We start from the raw sequence: 21,756 nt of genomic DNA on the forward strand, positions 1-21,756 counted from the left end.
CAAAACATGGAGGCTGAAGGACTAACAGACTCAAGAATTCTAGGGGGCCTCACTTTCTGTTCTTGCAATGCGACACACAACCAGACCTTAATTCGCCTTAGTTGAGTGAATCAGCAGATTCCTTTCCAGCCTACACGGGCACCACGATAGCAATTTGCAGTCTTATTATGTTAGGTTCACACCCTATTAGTATTTATTTTAGTTAATATAATGCAATTAGAGTATAATAATATCAGCAGCTTTCAGATCATGTCAAAAAAATAAAAGTTATAGGAATAGCAGGGCTAATGGAAAGTGATGGAAAATAGTTAATGCGTGGACATGCTTGGATTGAGTTCGGCATGAGGAGAAAGTTGGGGAGGAGGAGGAGGAGAGGGAGGATCAGAGCTTTGGCTCCTCCTGAGACCCCGGTTGAAGCGCTCTAGGGCTCACGCATGCCTCGCCTCTGTATTCTTTCCTGAATGGGTCCTTGATCCTTTTTTTTTTTTTTTTTGAGACAGAGTTTTCTTTGGGTGTGACCAAGAAAGTGGTCTTGAGGTTGATCATGGGAAGACAGAGATGGAGATTCTAATTCCAACTTTTCTCTGAGTGGCTCTGTGACTCGGGCAAACCTTCTACCCTCTCTGGGTAGTCCTCACCTATAAAACAAGGAGGGTGTCCTAGATAATAATAAGGTCCCCTGCCTGTCATTATATTTAATGATACTATGAATTCTCCAAGCCTGAGCTGAGCTATGAGGCCCAATAAGCTGATTGTTTTTTTTTTCCTTTTGGCCAGAGCACGGCCCAAAGTGGCCCAGTGGCCACAGAGGACCTGCACTTCAGCGCTGTGCAACTAGTGGGCACCATTCAGTCCCTGCAGCCCTTTGCTACCAGCTGGTCTAGGACCTGGGTGGTCAAGGGTGGGCAGATACTTCCTTCAGAGGATGTTAAACTTCATAATGCCTGGGTTGGTCATGCTTCCCCATTCCCCGGTCCTTCCTTCAGCCCCTTGGATAATCCTGATTTCCCCACCTGTGAAGTGGGTGGGTGGGGAATTGACACAAGCTGAGTGAAGAAGAAACAGTCGTCCAAGAGCCAGATACCATTTCCCAATGGCCCTTTCGTTTGGGCGGTGCTGGCTCCCCCGCAGAAGGGTGCCGTGCCATCTCTGGGCCCTGGCCCAACTTTTGGATTCTTTGTTGTCTCTGAAGCATGACCACAAGAAGCTCATTGTTTGGCCCTGTTAGGTATGGTGGCAGTGGTGCAACTCTGAGGAAATAATTAACACTTATTTCTGAGGAGAAGCCTCCAGCCGGATCCACACTTGTGGTGGCGCATACATCTCGCAAAGAATTGTTATTTAAGCAATAATCCTTGAGAAATTGGTCGTTACCCGCATTAAACGACTCAGCCCATCGCCAAGGATGGTTAACGCTCTAATAAACTGGTCATTAACTGCAGTAACAATGAATTTCGAGGGGATTATTGCTATTATAAACCTTAATCAATGGTTTATAACAGCAATAATGTGGTCTTTTCTCTTAATGGTAAGTAGGGCGGCTTGTGCCATCGCCATGAAAATTTTTGTGGTGGCTGGTAAGTCAGAGGGGAGACGTCTCAGAGCTGCCCACGTCTAAGGGTCACATGGTGTGTATGGGGGACAAAGGACACTTTGGGGGCTCTTGACTGCCCTGTTCTGTTCTCTGGGGGCCAGATGTGAAGCAAGGAGTCAGAGGTTCTTGTCCAGTCTCTCTGGTCCTCCCGGATTACAGACCCAGTGAGGTCCTGGGCTTGGGGATGCTTGGATACGCCCAAGAGGAGACTCAGGATAAGGATATGATTCAAGATGCCTCTCCTCATGGTTGGGTGGTGATTGGGAGGGAGAAAGGACTACCTGCTTAAGGGCATGAATGAATGAATGAATGAATGAATGTGTGTGTGTGCCCAGTTGTGTCTGACTCTATGCAGCCCCATGGCCTGTAGCCTTACAGGCTCCTCAGTTCAGTTCAGTTCAGTCACTCAGTTGTGTCTACTCTTTGCAGCCCCATGGACTGCTGCACACCAGGCTTCCCTGTCCATCACCAGCTCCTGGAGCTTGCTCAAACTCATGTCCATCAAGTCGATGATGCCAGGCTCCTCAGTCCATGGAATTTTCCAGCAAGAATGCTGAAGCGAGTTGCCATTTCCTTCTCCAGACTTTGATATGCCTCCAAATAAAAATCACATCACTTTCATGAGCCTCTGAAAGATGAAGCTTAGAATCAGTCACACTTCAAGTCCCTCTTTGGAGTAACACTGTGGTTCTTTTCATAATACTGGCATCTTATATTAGTTTACCACTGTAGAGTAATAAGAATAATAACTTACATAATCCTTGGTATTGTTCTAAGTTGTTTACATATATGAACTCATAGAGTCCTTACAACAACCCTGCTTCTATTACCAAGGACTCGGAGGCCAAAGAGGTTAAGAAACTTGTCTGAGCCCAGAGCTAACCCCAGGTGGAGCTGGTATTTCAACACAGGGAGTCAGAGCCTGTGTTGTTTTTTTTTTTTCTCCTACAATCTACCATCTCTCTAGAAGTCCCCCTTTGTTACTGAATTCAGTCCTCACATCCCTTGAGGTAGGCTGCTTGGGGCTGCCATATTGATTTTACAGGTGAGGCAGCCAAGGATCTAAGGAATGAAGGGATTTGCTCAACCTGATGCTGTGGGTCTGAGTCCCACCAGGTGGACCTTCTGCTTCTGGCTGAATATGTGCCAGGGAGCTGTGCTGGGAGCTTCTAGGTCAGGAACTTCTCTCTCCAGTGACGTAGGCTGGGCACATCATGATGCCAGGCTCCTTGTCACTGGGATCTCCTCCAACAAAAGGAAGAGAAAATTCCATCCCCTCCCACATCACTGGAAGCATGCCCCTGGAGACAGGAGGTCTGATCTTTTTTCCAGCCTGTCATTGTTTAGAATGCATGAGAAAATGGACTTGCAGTAGAGTTTTGGGGCAAGGGTATTCAAGTACTTAAATTTTTTTGTTTATTATGGAAAATTGAAAGCATGTATTGAAGGAGAGTATACTGAACCCTCATGCAACCATTGCCAGCTTGAGCTGTCATCAACTCATGGTCTATCTTTTTTCATCCAACCAGCCCTCTACCCCTTCTTACTCTGGATTATTTTAGAGTAAACCACAGATATCATACCATTTCATCAGTTATCACTTCGGCATGCATCTCTAAAAGTTAAGGATTCTTTAAGAGAATAGTCACAATACCATGGTTGGACCTCAGAAATGAACACTATAATTCCTTACTATCACCAATTATAAGGTCAGATTTCAAATTTCCCAGATTGTCTTCTAGATGCATTGGTGTTTTCTTCTTGCTCCAGCTGTTCATGTGCTCTGTGACCCGAGACAGATCCATCCCCAGGTTTGTTTCTGTGTATTGATCACACCCCTTCTCTTCCTTCACTGATTACTGAGTGGTTGAGGTGAGGCTTTTGCTGGAAGGCCTTTCGATGGCAAAATCTCTTAATATGCCATATTGTCATGCCCGGGTCTCCTCTGCAGACCCGGGGAGGAACATTTGAGAGGTTGCCCTCACAGTGTGCCCTTTTGAATTTGACCTTCTTTTCTTCTAGCACACTCCAGACAGCAGACTTGTTCTGGGGGTGAAGGCAAAGGAGAGCAATCCTTCACGCCAGCCCTGCCTCGCGGCCAGGCGGCCCATCTGCAGAGGAAACAGGAGCCTCTTAGTGACCTTTCTCCTAGACCGTCAGTGGAGTGATGCCAGCCTTGGGGGTAACCTCCTCACATTGAATGATAAAGCCCCATTCTCCTCTTATCCTTGGTCTTGTGAGATGTACTCCCAGTTCTGCCACTGGGACTCCACTTCCTCCCCTGTGAAGTGGGAAGGCTGGAGGGGAGATGTCCTGGAAGGGTGTAGAGAAACACCTGGGAGCTTTTTCAAACTTTATATTTTCTTCTGGAATTTGCACATGACTGAGAGTAAAACCTCTTCCGCTGTGTTTTCTCTCCCCCTTCCTTCCCTCTCTACCCACCTTGAGAATTTTAGGACCAAAGGGTGGCCAGAGTCTCTTGATGTGCTAACATCCTATGAAGCCAAGGTTTTGCCTGACTTACTGAGGTGTTTCCTGTCTTGCAGAACTAAAAGGGCTGTATCTGCTGGGTGGTGGCTCCTGGGGCAGGTTGCCCTAAATGATCTTTGGTGCAGCTCCCTCTTCTAGGTTTTTCCTGGGAATTCAGGTTCTTTCTGCAAGATGTGTTTACCCACAGTGAGTGACGCCTTGGGGAGGTTAAACAGGAATAATTCATAAGTTACAAGAGGTAGACCAGAGCTTTGAAACGGGACTGCTTCAACATTGGGAAAACCCACCAAATATTTGCTTGTCTTTTTCCCCTTCTGGACTCTGACTTGGGCTGTAGACCAGGACAACTGACCCAGTTTTGTCATTGTTCTTCCACCTTCAGTGGAGCTGAATCCCCACCCAGAGTCTCCTCATCCAAGAGGACCTCACAGCGATGCTCTGCATGGTGACTCAGCCTCAGGGCCCATGTCTTTAAAGAGTCTGCAGGTTCAAAAAAGTGTGTTTTCTTTCCCAGGTAGAAATGAACAGGAATTCCTTACTATCACCAACTATGGGTTTCCCCAGTGGCTCAGCAGTAAAGAATCCACCTGCCAGTGCAGGAACTCTAGCGAACCAGGGGCTCCTAGTCCCAGTTTGCCGTGGCTGAAGGCACCTGGCAAACTGCAGCGGATTGCTCGGAGTTAGCCTTGCCGTGGCTCTGGGACTGTAGAAGGACTTGGAGCTGGAGGCTGAGCACTGGGCCTGGGGAATGGACAGAAGAGTATAATTATAGGAGGATCCACCATCACACTCCCTGTGCGGACACAGGACTGGGAGGCAGGGGGATGCTTTTTTTTTTTTTAAATTAAAGTATAGTTGCCTTACAATATCGTGTTAGTTTCAGGTATACAGCAAAGTGATTCAGTTAGAGATAAGTACATATTTTTTCAGATTATTTTCCACTATAGGTTATTATTAGATATTGAATATAGTTCCCTATACAGTAAATCCTTGTTGCTTCCCTGGTGGCTCAGATGGTGAAGAATCCACCTGTGATGCAGGAGACCTGGGTTCGATCCCTGGGTTGGTAAGATCCCTTGGAGAAGGGAATGGCAGCCCACTCCAGTATTCTTGCCTGGAGAATCCCATGGACAGAGGAGTCTGGCGGGCTACAGTCCATGGGGTTGCAAAGAGTTGGACATGACTGAGCACCAGCAGCAGCAGCAGCACCAACTAGTCAGAGTCAGAGTTCAAATTTCCCAGATTGTCTTATAAATGCATTGAGGCTTTCCTAGAAAGGGAAACTTTATAGGATTTATTCTAGGTGCACATCTAGAACCATCTATCCTGGGCTGACCGTCAGTCCCCAGGCCAGGGCCATATCTGGTGGGGTCATTCTTGCCAGGCTGTCCCTTCAGGCCTCTGCCAGGGTCTCCAGCCTCCTGTTGCTCCTTTGTCTGCAGCCTTTGTAGAGAGGAACCGGTGAGGCCCGGGGCAGAGGGTAGGGGCATAAAAAGATGGATCTGGAATCAACGGAAAAGTTTACTCTATGCAGCACTGAAATAAAAAAGCTCATTCAGAAAGTTAATGATTTATTTTATAGTTTCATTATCAGGGTCACATTACTCAATAGCATTTCAAACATGTCATTTGTACAAACTATGGTAATTAAAATTTATAACATACTTCATCAGCAGCATATGAATCTTTTAGCCGGCACTCTGCTGTCATATAAACAGTGTAATTTCAGCTGCAATTCACCCTTTATTGGCTCTCATTTGTGATTTAACAGCCATCAATGACTGTGCTATAAAGAATAAATTAACCATCCGTAAACCTGGCGATGACAGGGACAGTCAAATAGACCTAGCCGCCTTCCGCCCAGCTCTTGGAGCCGGCAGAGAGCAGGTGAACGCCAGGTACGCACCAGGCGCTCTGTTCAAAGGACCTTCCTGCCTCCTTCGGCTTCCTATCACTGGGATGCCTTCTGGTTGGCGCCAAGGTCTCTCTGGCTGCCACTCCCAAAAGCATCAGCTTTTCTGCTTCCAGTATGGGGAGCTGGAGGGGAAAATGGCCCCTTCACAGACCCATTTTAGGATGTCTGCGTCCCTGTTGGGAACTTGCGCGTGTGCGTAGTCTTGTCTGACTCTTTGCGACCCCTGGACTGTAGCCCGCCAGGCTCCTCCGTCCATGGGATTCTCCAGGCAAGGATACTGGGGTGGGTTGCCATTTCCTTCTCTACGGGATCTTCCCAACCCAGCGGATCAAACTTGCATCCCTCATGTCCCCGGCTTTGGCAGGCAGATTCATTACCACTAGCGCCACCTGGGAAGCCCATTGGGAGCTTAGCTATCATCTACAGGTTACTGATAAGAGAAAACGTTGGGAAACATGTGGGGGCTTTTTCGGTTAACCTGATGACTGGGCCCATGGACAGAGAAGCCTGGCAGGTTACATACAGTCTATGGGGTTGCAAGAGTTGGACACGACTGAAGGACTAAGTACAGCACAATGGCTGGGCGGGTGGACCACTGGTACCTAGAGATTGCGGTCAGAGACGCTAAAGCTGTAGAGGGCAGAATTTGCCCTTCCCCAGTGCCTGGTGCCAGCAACCCTGGCCATCCAAACTTCTCCTTCTGCAATGAGGAAGCAGAGCAAGGGCCTTGCTGCCAGCAGTCCTGGCCCTCAGGGCAGAGCCAGAAAGAGAATCTTGTCTGAAGGTGAGAGCTCCTGGGGCAGGTCTGGCTGGCTCTCAAGGAGGGAGTGGCCTCAGGATGGATTGGGAACTTGACTCCCCTGAGGGCTGTGCTCCTTGGCGCCCCCTCGAGGCGGGGAGGTGGTGGTGGTGGTCCAGGCGCTCTGGCTGGGCCCCACCCCTGACTCCGCACACAGCTCATAAATGAAGTGGATTGGATTTGTTACTGCGACGTCTCCAAGGAGCCTGGGTCATGCAGGCCAATAAAATTGGCCTCATAAATTCATTCTGACATGCAGGATTACTCCAGCCCTCTGAGGTCACCTTCCTGCTCTGATTTATCGCCAGCCTATGGGTTAATAATACTGTTTACTGAGTGTTGCCAGCTCGTCTCTCCACTTCCCCTCCCTTTCTCGGAGCAGATACTGATCAGAGCGTCTCCTTGGAAGGGTGTGGTGGAGGCGAGAGAGGAGGGGAAGGAGTATGAGGGTGGGACCTTTCGTTCTGTGCTCTTTTAAAGCAATATGTGTATATATATATGTATGTATTTTCTCTCTGAGATGTTATCTACAGCATGTCCCATCCAGGGCCCTGTTTGGAGTTTTACCTGATAAAAGGGCAGTTTAGGAAAGAGTGGGTCCTCTCCCACTGTCATAGGTGTGCTTGGGATATTAAATCGGAAGTGACTTTTCTGTTCTTTTCTTGGCCAACCCATAGGGTGCTCAGCCACATGAAACTGTATGTCAGTGGCTGGTCTCTGCTTAGAAACACTATGGAATTTAGTGTTGATGTGGAGAGGCTGGTGGAGAGCAGATCCTAGCCTTTCTTTTCTCAGGACCAGAAGATGTCAGTGGTGAGAACATAGAAAATCCTCATATGGTTTTTTATTATTATTATTTTTTTAACATTTATTTGTTTGGCTGCGTTGAGTCTTAGTGGCGGCCTGTGGGATCTTTCACCGTGGTGTATGAGCTCAGTTGCCCCCTGGCATGTGGGAATCTTAGATCCCTGACCGGGGATCAAACCCATATCCCCTGCATTGCAAGCTGATCCTTAACCACCGGACCCCCAGGGAAGTCCCTCTTCACACGTGGATTCTAAAGTCCTAACCACACCTGAGAGTCTCTAGCCCCACTTTTTCCCATGGACAAGTTTCCACGTGATACATTCTGGGTTTGTTTGCTACAGTTTGAATGATCCAAACCAAAACCCAAACCAAAACCATGTAAAAATCAGACGATGGCTCTTTAAATGTTTCCCTTCTTCCAACAAGTAGGCTGGACAGTGGCCTCAGTGTCAGAGTCAGCCCGAGTCCCCTCCTCCTTCTTGGGCTGGAGACCAAGCTCTCACTGTGACACCATAAATAAACAAATGAAATCTGAGGCCCTTGAGCATGTGACCGCAGTGCCTCAGGGCTGCCTTGAACTGGGAGGAGCAGAGCTCTGGGTGGGTCTCTAAATGAATTAGCAAGTGGTGATGGAGTGAATTCCCTGTGAGTTTCCAAACTCAGGAATCAGATAGTGTCTACCCTCAAGGTACCTATCGTCTACAGAGGAATCTGGACGAAGGACTAAACTAGTCAGCTGATTTGGGGGTGTCAACAGAGGTTGATAATAACAGGCAGACCTTTTTATTGCAGATACTAGTTATTTATTTATTTATTTATTTATTTTTTACAAATTGCAGGTTTGTGGCAACCCTGAATTGAGCAAGCCTATTGGCACCATTTGCCCAATGGCATTGTCTCACTTCCTGTCTCTGTGTCACATTCTGGTAATTTTTGCCATATTTCAGACCTTTTTTTATTATTCCATGTGTCTTGGGAATCTGTGAACAGTGATATTTGATGTTACTACAATGACTTGCTGAAGGCTCAGAGGATGGGGAGCAGTTTTTTGCAATAAAGTATTTTTTAATTAAGGCCTCTACATGCTTTCTTAGACATAATGCTGTTGCACACTTAACAGACTACAGTATAGTATGAATGTAACTTATCTATGCACTGGAAAACCGAAAAATGTCTGTGACTCGGTTTATTGGGATATTAGCTTTGTTGCAGGGTGAGAGGGGCGTCTGGAACCAAACCCTCAGTATCTGTACATGTAGTGAAATTGTCTACATACGTGTGTGCAGTGAAACAGGGGAGGCTAGAATGATTCCAGCGGGGGCAAATCCTGGATATTGTTTGAGGCTGGGCATTTATTTATTCACTTGTCAAACACTTCGGAAATCCTGCTTCTAACCAGGCACTGGCTCCCTGCTGTTTGGAAACCTTTCTCAGCTGCTGCCTTGGGATGGATGGCAGCCGAAGTCCCAGCCCTTCTCTGTTCAAGTGGCCTTTCTCTGCTCCCTCTCTCCGGTCTCCTCCCCTGGCTCAGGGCTCTCGTCCAGCCAGGCTGATGTGCCCCAAGAGAGCGTTCAGAAGACAGAATCGCTTTCAGAGACTCGGAGTCTGCTTCCGCCATGTGAGGGTTGAGGAGGGCTGGGTGGACCATCCACGCAGCGCGGTGGGGATGTGACTGGTGTTGCCAAAACCTGCCCTGGCGAGACCGCGCCCCTGCCTGGCCACAGCCCTGCTGTCGGCTTCTTCACTTCTCAGCATCTCTTCTCCAGGGGATCTTCCTGACCCAGGGATCGAACTCAGGTCTCCCTCATTACAGCAGACACTTTACCATCTGAGCCACCAGGAGAAGGAAATGGCAACCCACTCCAGTATTCTTGCCTGGAAAATCCCATGGACAGAAGAGCCTGGTAGACCACAGTCCATGGGGTCGCAAAGAGTCGGACACGATTGAGCGACTTCACTTTCACTTTAAAACAAAACAAAGCAAAAAACAGTGAGGAGACCCACTTAGAGAAGCTAAGCGATGGGGTCAAAGTCACACATCTAGTAAGTGATTTGAACCAAAGCTTGTCTGACCCTAAAGCCCGGGCTTTTTAAAAGCATACCAGGGGTTTCTCAGCCTCTCCAAGGAAGCTGACAGCGTGACATTAAGAGGCTTGGGAAACAGAGCCAGCCAGTGGCAGGAACAGTCTTGAACCTGGACCTCCTCCCACTTCTTTCTGGCTGCTTCCCACTTGACCTGTAGGAAGTCCATTTAATAGAGGTACTTGTCTTCCCCAGAACAGTCACTCACTCTGGAGAATTAAAAATCTCTGGGGATTTGCGGAGAAGAACAAATACTGTGTCTGTTGTTGTTTTGTTGCTAAGTCATGTCTGACTCTTGTGACCCCGTGGACTGTAGTCCGCCAGGCTCCTCTGTCCATGGGATTCTCCAGGCAAGAATACTGGAGTGGGTTGCCATTTCCTTCTCCAAGGGATCTTCCCTACCCAGGAATCAAACCCAGTTCTCCTGCATTGCAGGCCAATTCTTTACTGACTGAGCTATGAGGGAAGCCCATGTGTATGTATGTGTGTGTATATATGGGCTTCCAGGTGGGCTCAGTGATAAAGAGTCTGCCTTTCAATGCAGGAAGTGCAGGTTCGATCCTGGGTCAGGAAGATCCCCTGGAGGAGGAAATGGCAACCCACTCCAATATTCTTGCCTGGAAAATCCCATGGACAGGGGAGCCTGGCAGGCTATAGTCCACGGGGTCTCATGAGTTGGACACAACTTAGCGACTAAACCACCATATATACATACATATGTGTATACATATATGTATACATATACATATACATATTTAGATGGGAAGCAAAGCTGGCTAGAGTCCCTCAGATTAGATGGCCTGAATCCAGGGTCATTTTCAGGGACAATGGTAGGGTAGCTGGAGGTATTTTAATGCCTCGTTGGCATATTTCTTTCTGAAGGCTCTGTCAAGAGGGCCACTGTTGGCTGTGAACTTTCAAAGCTCTGCCTCAGATGCCTGTGATGTCTCCAGCTGAATTCTCCTCTTGTTGTGTTTGCCTGAGCTGCATGATGGTATTCGAACCTACTGGCCTATTACAATCCTTGGCTGGGTACAAGGGGTCTTCTATTAAAACAAGAAAACCAAAACTCCCATCCAGATGCAGGGAAATGGTGGATTTAGTCCTAGCATCAGGGCAGGCTCCCTGGCTCACAACAATTGTTCTCCAAGGTGAGTGGGTGCTCAGCATTCACTGCCCCCTGTACCCAGCGCTGTGCTAGACACAGGGAGCAGGCAGAGGGAGCTGGAAAGGTGACAAAAGCCACACATTGTAGGCTTGTCCCAAAGGTACTTTCACACCTGCCCTCTTTGGCATGTGCTCCTGGAGGTGGTAAAAACCTTCCTAGGGTGACCAGAGTCACCCACTGGGAGGGGCAAGGGCCACAGATAGGCCTGCAGACCTAATTCTGCCAATTGCTACCACCCATGTGATCTTGAGTCAGTCCCTCTGACCTTTTTCCCCTCTTGGTTTTCCCATGTGTCAACTGAGGATGAGATGGTTGGATGCCATCACTGACTCACTGGACATGAATTTGAGCAAACTCCAGGAGATGGTGAAGGACAGGGAAGCCTGGTGGGCTGCAGTCCATGGGGTCGCAGAAAGTTAGACACGACTGAACAACAATGATTGAGGGATGTGTGATGAAGGAGACAGGATGCTGAAAATAAAGCATCATTATGAGACAGAAGGAAGGCATTATTTTGGAGTGAGGACCCTCTTCACTCCTGGTCTGGCTTTGAGGCAGCCTTCAAGTTACATACGCATCATGCATTTGTGCTTTAAAGACACGATGTCATGGGCTGAATTGTATCCTCTCAAATTTAAATGTTGAAATCTGAACTCCCAGACCCTTAGAATGTGACTGTATTTGGAGACGGAGTCTTTCAAGAGGAAGTTAAAAACGAGGCTCTGAGGGTAGACACTGACCCAGTGTGTGTGCATCTTATAACAAAGAGATTAAGACACAGGTACACACCGCGGAAGATGCTGTGAAGACATAGGCTGCCTACAAGCTCAGGGGAGAGACAGCCTTATGACACCTTGTCTTGGATATCCAGCTTCCTGAACTGTCAGAAAATAAATTTCTGTTGTTTAAGGTATCCAGACCATGGTGCTGTGTTATGGCAGCTCAAGCAAAGTAGTATACACAGTAAGATGATTTAATATTCACCTTATTAGAGACGTTTTGGGAAATTTCAGAGCAACCATTAAGAGAACTGGGGCTGGGATTTCCCTGGCAGTCCAGTGGTTAAGTCTTTGCCTTCCAATGTAGGAGATGAGGGTTTGATCCCTGGTGGGGGAACTAAGATCCCTCATGTCCAAAATCAGGGGTGCATGTAATTTGAGGATTTGATTGAGAATAATTGTGTGGGTTTTGCCTATGGTGTCTGAGTACAATAGCAGGAGGAATTCCCATTTATCTTTTTTATTTAATTCTCTGATTATCTCCATGAAGTTAGGATGACAGTTTCTAATTGACTGATGAGGAAACCGAAGCTCAGAGGCTTACGTGATGGGACCCCAGCCCCACTCTAATTTCAGCACTACCAGGGATTTGGGAAGCTGCATTGCTTAAACGGTTTGCTTGGGTCCAGCCCGAGCAAACATAACTCAAGTCCTGCACCCAGCTACGAAGGTGACCTGCCAGAGGAGCAACCTGAAAGAAATAAAGAAGGCGAGGCCCCAGGAAGAATTTCAGAGGCTTCCCCTAATCAGGACAAATGGCTGCAAGCCTGAGGTTTGCACAAATAGCCGGCCGAATCTCAGGACGCGCTCTTGCCACAAGCCAGTGCCTCGCTGGCTCGGAAATTTATGCTGGAATTTAGACAGAGAACACAAATCATTGTAATCTCCCGATGAAAGATCACTGTCTCTGCAAATGCATTACCTGCTTGGAAAGCGACATGTTAAAAAATACGGATAATATATGGGTACAAGGAGAGCGATTTCCATGCCTGGGCTCCTCCGGCTAAAATACGCACACCTGCACCGGAGGCGGAGGATGACAAAGGAAGTCACCGGGGCCCCCGAGCAGCTTCTGTGTCGGCTGTGCCTCTGACGCTCCAAACAAAAGACTGCAAGCTCGTCGAGCCGCACCCCTCCCCGACATGGGGTGTCTCAGATGTCAGGGGTGCAGGCATGGGACCCCGTGCTTTTCACACCAGAATCAGATGCCCTTGGGGTTTATAGAACCCCACTTGTTTGTCCTTAGCGGCTCCAAGACAGAACAAGGTGGGTGGGGGAGTGTGGGCTTGGAGCCAGATAGACCAGCTTTTCTCGGACGACCTCCAGCTTCCTGACCCATGGGCCGTGTGACTTCAGGCTTGTTCCCGAGGTGTCTAAGCCCCAGGCTGTTCTGGGCACCGCCCTCCTCCCTCCCTCTGCCCTGAACCGCCTCGAGTCATGGCTCAGGGCTGCATCTTGGTCTTCTCACTCCTGCTCTCTCGCTCTGCGGCTGCGGTGTGATCCCGGTGCCAAGGCCACTTTCCTCCGTGCTCTGCTCGAGAGAGAAGCCATTCGCAATCTAATGGGCCTGGAGCACAGGTGCATCCCTCTTGCCGTAACGATTACGGGATAAACAAAGCGAAAAGAACCCGAACCCCAGTACATTGTCCTAAAGGGGGAAATAAGGCTTCAAAATGGCCGGGATGTTTACCGACCCAAGGAAAGGGAAACGGCCCTGCGGGCGCCTAGACTCACTCTCTCCCGCTTTGATGGGGAGGGCGAACCTCTGCAGACTGGGCCTTGGTCCCCGGGGTCGGTCCTTGTCCCCCAAAGGCGTGTTTGGAGGAGAAGGAATTCAAGGCTATCTCCTCCACCATGTTTTCTTCTTTCTGGATGGAGGAACTGGATAAGAACCCAAGCCCTGCTGTCTGCAGAGGGTCCAGCTTGGAAGTGTCTGTGTTTATACAAAGGAAGGATGGCCGCGGTTGGGAGAGCATCCCTGCGGTCTGCTAAGGGGACCTCATGGAACAGGCCTGCGGGGGGTGAGAGACCAGAGGCAGGGCTTCCCATCAGTGTTGGGTGAACACCTCTCCCAGCGCCGGGCTGGAAAGGAACAATCCTCCCTTATGAGGCTGTGCAACAGGCGCAGGGCTCCTGTCCCCCTCGCCCCTTGCTGGAGCCGCTTCCTCATCCGCTAGCGTTCTCCAAAATGGGCTTTGGCTCCATAAAACCAAAGGCATTTGGAGCATAGAACCAAATGCCTTTAGTGTGGCGGCCTTCTTGGCATGAGTTAGTAAGACAGAGATTTAACCCGCACAGCCTCTGCACTCCTGATCTGATTTCCACTATAAACTGGTGGCTGGGGGGGGGGGGGGGGGGGAGGGGGGGGTGGGCGGGGCGGAGGGGGGGCGGGAGGAGAATCCTTGTTACCAACCCTCTGGGTTATCTTTTATGTCTTTCAGATCTGGTCCCTTTTCTCTTTTGTTTTTAATATTTATTTATTTATTTTAAAAATTGAGGTATAGTTGGCTTATGATGTTTCAGGTGTACAGCCAAGTGATTCAGTTACATGTATATATGTATAAAATATATGTAATAAATTCTTTTTTCAGCTTCTTTTCCATTATAGCTTATTACAATGCAAGATATTGAGTATGGTTCCCTGGATAGTAGGTCCTTGTTGTTTATTTTATATATGGTATTATGTCTGTTCATCCCTTACTCCTAATTTATTACTTGCCTCCTTTACCCTTTCGTAACCATAAATTTGTTCTCTGTGTCTGTGAGTCTGTTTTGGTGTTGTAATTAAGTTTGTATCATTTTTTAGATTCCCTGATAAGTCATGTATGTTTTTCTCTGTCTGACTGACCTCTCTTAGTATGAGTGCTCTAAGTGCATTCATAGATCTGGTCCCTTTCCATCTTACTTTTTCCTCCCATGAGATGAGAAGTCCTTCACATAGCATGTGAGTGCTCAATTCCTTCCTTGGGTCTGGTGCTGCTCGTGGGAAACAGCAAAGAGAGAAGGAAGTAAAGGAGGTACGAATAAAGACAGTGAGAGAAGGATGGAGGGGAAGGGGAAGGGTCGTATGGCACAGTTAAGACCGCGCCTTGAACAGGTGTGATGTAACATACATGCAGATGGACCATTCGTTTTTCATCTAAAAATATTTATTGAGGGTCTATAATGTGTCAAGTGTACTAGACAAATTCTAAGCAAAAAATAGATGAATCTTTGCCCCCACTTGGAGTCAGCCAATGTCCTTCCCCAATGCTAGCCCCAGGTAACCACGGATCTGTTACTAAATACTAGCTTTGCTAATTCTAGAATTCATACAAATGGAATCATGCAGCACGTATTCTTCTGTCAATTATTTTTCTACTTGCCAAATGTTTTTTAGTTCCATCCACACTATTGCAAGTATCAGAAGTTCATTCTTTTTATTGCTAGAATTTCATCATGTGGCTATGCCACAGACTGAGTAAACCATTCACCTGTTGATAAACATTTGCATCTTTTCCAGGCTTTTCTATTATATAAAAAGCTACTATGAATATTCATATGCAAGTCTTTGTGTGAACATATGTTTTTATTTACCTTGGATGCATACCTGGGACTGAACTTTCTGGATACTTTAGAAATGTAAACTTTACAAGAAGCTGCCCAAATTTGCAAAAATGGTTGTGTCATTTTTCACTCCACCAGTAATATGTGAGTTTTCCAGCTGCTACGTATCCTTGCCAATACTAGGTATTGTCAATCTTCTGAACTGTAGCCTTTCTATGTGGTGTATGTGGTGATATATTTTAGTGGTTTTAATTTGTGTTGCTCTGAAGACTAATAATGCTGCCTTTTATTAAGGCAGCTCATCATTCAATTATTTGAGTGATGCTCAATCATTCAATTATTTCATTGATGTTTTTGCCTTTTTTATTATTGTTTTGTAGGAGTTTTCTATATATTCTGCATGTCATGTGTATTTATCTTTTTCTGCCTTTCTGTGGCTAGTCTTAATTTTCTATTTTTTAATAGTGTCCACCTAAGAACTGAAATTTGTAATTTTGATGAAGCCTTATTGGCTAAGATATTTTTTTGAAAAATTTTGTAGTTTCAGCTTTCACATTTAGGTTTATGACATGTTGAGCTGATGTTTGTGAACGGTGTGAGGTAAGGGTTGAGGTTCATGAAAATAAATATGGATGTTTAGCTTTCCACCATGATTGTTGGAAAAAACTATCCTCTCCCCATTCACTTATATTTCTATCAATGTGAAAAACTAATGGATCATATATGGGGGAGGGGTCTATTTCTGTAGTCTCCATATGTTTATTGTTATTATACATCACACTATTTAGACTACTATAGAGCTTTATAATAAGTCTTGAACTCAGGTAGGGTAAGTCTTCCAAATATTTTTATTTTTGAAAATTGTTTTGGTTATTCCTTTGAATAACCTTTGGGTCTTTTGGAATTTTCATACATTTTGAAATAAGTTTGCCTGGGAACTCAGTTCTATGCTGCCTATTTTCAAAAGTCTGAAATTAGTTTTAAAGGCAACATTTCCAATTTTCTAGTTATTTATGGTAAGCCAGCATATCCAACTCCAGTTAATTCAACATGAGTAGAAGCAGAAGTCTAGTGTTCAGAGTTCTGAGATTACGTAGTAGGATCTTAGCCTGCAAAGGAGACAGAAAAACATATTCATTGAATTTAGTGACTTGGGAATCATTGGTGGTTTATCAAGATCTGTTTGCAGGGAGCAGATTGGAAACTAGATTGCAGTGGACTGAGGGGTGGGTGATAGGTGAGCTTACTGATTCAAACAGTACTAGCTGTTGTAACTCCTTGTTTACTCCTTGGAAGGAAAGTTATGACCAACCTAGACAGCATATTGAAAAGCAGAGACATTACTTTGTCAACAAAGTTCCGTCTAGTCAAGGCTATGGTTTTTCCAAGGCTATTGGTTTGTTAACAAAGGTCCGTCTAGTCAAGCCTATGTATGGATGTGAGAGTTGGACTATAAAGAAAGCTGAGCGCCAAAGAATTGATGCTTTTGAACTGTGGTGTTGGAGAAGACTCTTGAGAGTCCCTTGGACTGCAAGGAGATCCAACCAGTCCATCCTAAAGGAAATCAGTCCTGAGTGTTCATTGGAAGAACTGATGTTGAAGCTGAAACTCCTGTACTTTGGGCACCTGATGCGAAGAGCTGACTCATTGGAAAAGACCCTGATGCTGGGAAAGATTGAGGGCAGGAGGAGAAGGGGACAACAGAGGATGAGATGGTTGGATGGCATCACCAACTCAATGGACATGGGTTTGGGTGAACTCCGGGAGTTGGTGATGGACAGGGAGGCCTGGCATGCTGTGGTTCATGGGGTTGCAGAGTCGGACATGACTGAGTGACTGAACTGAGCTGAGCTGAGCTGTTGCAACACACACACAAAAATTGAAATGCCAGCGCCTTCACTAAACAGAAGTTAATGTATTGCTCTTGTAACAGTTGTGTTTCTGAATGTTCCTGCTCACTGGGTAGCTTTCTCTAATGATATGATCCAGAGAACCAGCCTCCTCTCTTTTTATGGTTGGATCATCCCCTAGTGGAACCTCAGGACTGCTGTTGTCTGTATCCAACTGGTCAAGCAGAAAGCAGTGTGGAGAAAGATAGTTCTTAAAGCCTTTGCTCAGAAGTTACCCACAACTTTAGCTCTTATTTCCTTGGTAGAACTAATAACATGACCATGCCTAGATGAAAGGGAGGCTGGAAATGCTGTCTCTGTCTGGGCAGTCACTAACTCTCTATAATTGGAAGAGGGGAATGACATTTTTTGGGCAGGAAGCCATCTCTGTCACAGTAGAGATAATGCTTTTGAGAAGTTTGAATGGCAGGAGAGTGATTGGTTTAAAGCGGGATAGAGGTGAGGGGTTGAGGGCATTTCTCCATTTAATCTGAAAGACTGGTGCATGTTTTCAAGCCATTGGGAATGATCCAATTCAAGAGAGAGGTTAAATATACAAGAAAGGAGTGGATAAAGAGAATGAATATAAAGAAAAGTCAAGGTGGAAGAGGATGATATGCAAAGCTTGAGTACAAGGATTGGCCTCAGGGATGCTGGGCAGCTAGTCTGCTGTATCAGAAGGAAAGGAGGATGGTGTCAGGGCATAAATAGGTTTTATGCTTAGTAATCGGAACAGAGGGAGTTCCTCTCTGCAGGTGTCTGGTTTTTTTTTTTTTTTCCCCCTAGAAAATAGGAGGTACATTAACGGGGGAGGCCTGGGGTATGAGAACTTTGGGAAGAATGAAAATTTAAAATCACTGTTGCCTCGCTTGATACTGACTATACAAAGTGTTCTATACATTAAAAAAAATATATGTGTGTATGTATACATTTGGCTACGTTGGATCTGAGTTGTAGCATGCGGGCTCCAGAGTGAGAGGGTTCAGTAGTTGTGGCTCTTGGGCTTAGTTGCTCCATGGCATGTGGGATTCCCCAGTTCCCCTACCAGGGATTGAACCCACGTCCCTTGCATTGTAAGGTGGATTCTTAAACACTGGACCGCCAGGAAAGTCCCTATATGTGTTTTTTGAGCCTGTGGATTTGTGCATTACCTTTCTCAAGGTTTCCTGGAGAAGGAAATGGCAACCCATTTCAGGATTCTTGCCTCGAGAATCCCATAGACACAGGAGCCTCATGGGCTACAGTCCATGGGGTCATAGAGTCGGACACAACTGAGCAAATTTCATTTTTTCCCAAGGTTTGGGGGGTAGCATCTAGGGATTGTTATGAATAGCAAAGGACTCTTTCTTCTGCATCTGAACAGGTTCCAAAATCTCCCTGTAAATACAGGTGCCATCAGCTCAAAATCGTTCTCTAAGGCCAGCCTGTCTTCTGCCATACCTTAAGGAGCTTGGCCACTGAATTCTTAAAGAATCTTGTTTCTATAAATTGCTCCTCTGACCTGGAGCCCTCAGAACTCTTTTCAGCTGCTGCCAACAGCTGCAGGAGCCCGGATGCAGGATGGTGGTGGGAGGGGGTGTGCTGTGAAGGGTGTTGGATCCGTGCCTTGAAGCCCTGGGCTTTCCCTTGCCTCTCCTCGTTCTCCTGCCTCCAGAGAAGAGAAAACCAGACCTTGGAGTCAACAGGCACCTGCTTCCTTCTGCACGTATTTAGGATTAGGTCATGAACCTGAAATGAATGAAATAGAAGGCGGGCACTCTGCCAGAAAATCATGCGTGTGCAAAGCAGGCATGCTGGAGCCCTTGGATGAAGGACTCTCCAACCTCATCCATGGGTCCCGCCCCATTCCACTCCCTGTGCCCTTTCGCCCACTCCTCACATCTTCTCATCTCTCTGCCGCATTCTGCTTCCCTCCACCTCCTCTCTGCACCCCCATTTCTCTTCAGTTCCCGCCCCCAGGTCCTTGGGAGGGAGGGTTTTGAGCTGGAGACCCTGCAGCCTGGGGCTCCCGCAGCCTTCCCAGTGCCTGCTGTTCCCTGTTATTTTCATTTCCCTGTAATTCGAGGGGACAGGTGAGATGTGCTTCAAAACACTGTAATCATATTTTAAATGGAAATGAAATGTGTGAATTAAATGTAAATTACAGTAGAATGGAAGGACAATCACTATTAGTTAAGGTCTGACACCTAGTTTTGCAGACCTTTCCCAAACGCCACAACTGGTTTCCCCAACGTGTGATGAGAGGTTGTAATTACGTGACAGCTGCTTCTGCGGTGGGTGATGCTAGTTACTGGATCATTTGTGTAAGGGGGCCGGTACCGGGAGTGGCCGCATAGGTATTTCGAATAAATATGGACTGCTGTTGGTACTATAAAATTACCCCGAAGAAATGATATTTTTATAGGAGGGCCGTGAAAAGAAATCTTTTTTTCCCCCTTGGAAAGGTGAGGCCATAATATAAAGGGACACTTTTATACAGTCAATTTATTTACGGATTCTCCATTTGCTTTTATATTGGAAAAATATGTGCCATGCCAATGGGTTGCAGTTTGGCCCTCAATCTCAGACTGCCTCCCTCCCACCTAGTTCTGTATGTCTTGGTGGTTCCCAGGGGAGCCTATGGTACCTCCTGCAGAACCGTGAGGAGGAGCGTTTTTTAAGACAGTATCAGCTCTTTGCTTTAATACCTTGGATGAGGAAGGCAATAATTTCATTATCTATCCAACGCCATGACAAAACAGCAAAATGGATGTAAAAAGAAAATCACTGAATTCGCATCTGACCCGTCTCCTGGTTTGTTTTCTGTGGACAAAATGACTGGTTGATTGAGTGCGGTTTAAAACTTTCTGTGTTGCGTTGCAGAACTTTCCAGGATAAGGGCAAATCTGGATAAAATAGATAAGCTTAGAAGTAGAAGATCAGTACATTCATTAAAAAGGGATCTATTTACAGGCCCGTTGTTGATTCTCCTCCGTTTGGCTTCAATGAAACGCCTCTGTCTCCCCTGGAGCAGTCAGCAGATAATGTATGTTGAATCATCATGGGTTGCAGTGAGTTTTACAAATCTTGCGTTTTTCTGAGCCAACAGAGATGCAAGCTCAGTCAATATTTAGTTCTCAGGGACACTTGCAATTAAGGTGTAACGTCTATCTTGCAGTGAGCGAAGGTCCTATCTTGAAGATTTTCTGGAATCTGGCCCTGCACTTGGCCTTGGGACAGCTCTTTAGGCAGGGTCTTCCAATAGACCACGGCCAAGGGGGTCGGGAACAGCTGGGAACCAGGCTCCACATCATGGCTGAGCTCACGTTCTAAATGCACCTCTGGCCGAGTCACTTGCTGCCCAGGTGGGAAACTTCAGGGATCTTGGAGGGAGTCAAGGGTCCCTGCTGTTGCCATATGTGATAGTCCCCCTCCCCATACTCCAGACAATTCTCTCTGCTCAGGTTGATTTTTCTTTTTCAAAATCTTTCTTTCTTTACTTGGCTGTGTCAGGCCTCAGTTGCGGCACGCGGGACCTTTGTGGGGTCACGCGGATCTTTCTTTGTGGTACATGGGCTCAGTAGTTGCGATGCATGGGCTCAGTTGCTCCCTGGCCTGTGGAATCTTCCCGAACCAGAGATCAAACCTGTGTCCCTTACATTGCAAGGCAGATGCTTAACCACCGGACCACCAGGGAAATCCCAGGCTGATTCTTCTTTGAATGTTTCCACTTTTTCTGCCAGGTAATCCCCTGACCCTCAAGATCTCTCAGACTGCTCCTTGAAGGCTGCTCCTTCCCAAAGCCCCTGCTAGTCACTCCAAGTGCTTGGCGGCTGTGTCCCAGGCATTCTGCACTCACTAAACTGCATCACTCTGACTTGACACAGGCCCACCTCTGGATGGGCCCAGAAATGCCCAGAACCTCTCCTGCACAGCTCAACAGGGAACCAGAAGGAACCTTTTCAGTGGTGGCCTTTTCTCTTTGGAAAGTTGAGGTGTTGAAATAAATAAACACGAATATAGGCCAATTCTTGAATTTCCTAACAGTTTTGCTCTCTTGCTGACATCATCCATCTTCATTTTTAAATAAAACAGAAAACCGCTGTATATCACGAAATGTAAACCACGTCGAGTGGCTTTCTTCTGATTGCATTACATCTACCATTACCTTGTTTATGTTCATGTGAAAATAAAATTAGTTTGCAGCTTGGGTTCTAAATGCAAATCTGATCATGGCACTTGCTCCCCTGCCTCCTGACTGGGTGATAGAAAGTTTGGTTAGGATGGGCGAAAGGGCAAAAGGAAAATTTCCATGACTTTAGTGGGGCAGCATGACACTGTGAGTTATAATAAGAAATATGTGGGGATTTTCTGGCAGTCCAGTGGTTAAGATTTGGTGCTCTTAATGACAGGGCCTGAGTTCATTACCTGGTTGGGGAACTAAGATCCCATAAGCTTCGTGGCAAAGCCAAAAAAATAAATAAAATGAAACTATCAACTGCTTTTTTAAAAAGTGAAATATATATTTCTTTTTTTTTTTGATTATGTAAAAAGTGAAATATATATTTCATCTTCCTGGCACAGAGCTCCTAAAACCTTGAGAATCTGTCTTTGTTATATATTAAAGAGGTGACTTTTGGAAAACACCTTGGAATGGGGGCTGGTTGCCAGGGTAACTAGTCACGTGACTGGAGGGTTGGCGCTTTCA

Source organism: Bubalus bubalis, chromosome 1 (genome assembly GCF_019923935.1).
Source record: "Bubalus bubalis isolate 160015118507 breed Murrah chromosome 1, NDDB_SH_1, whole genome shotgun sequence".
NCBI classification, from domain to species: domain Eukaryota; kingdom Metazoa; phylum Chordata; class Mammalia; order Artiodactyla; family Bovidae; genus Bubalus; species Bubalus bubalis.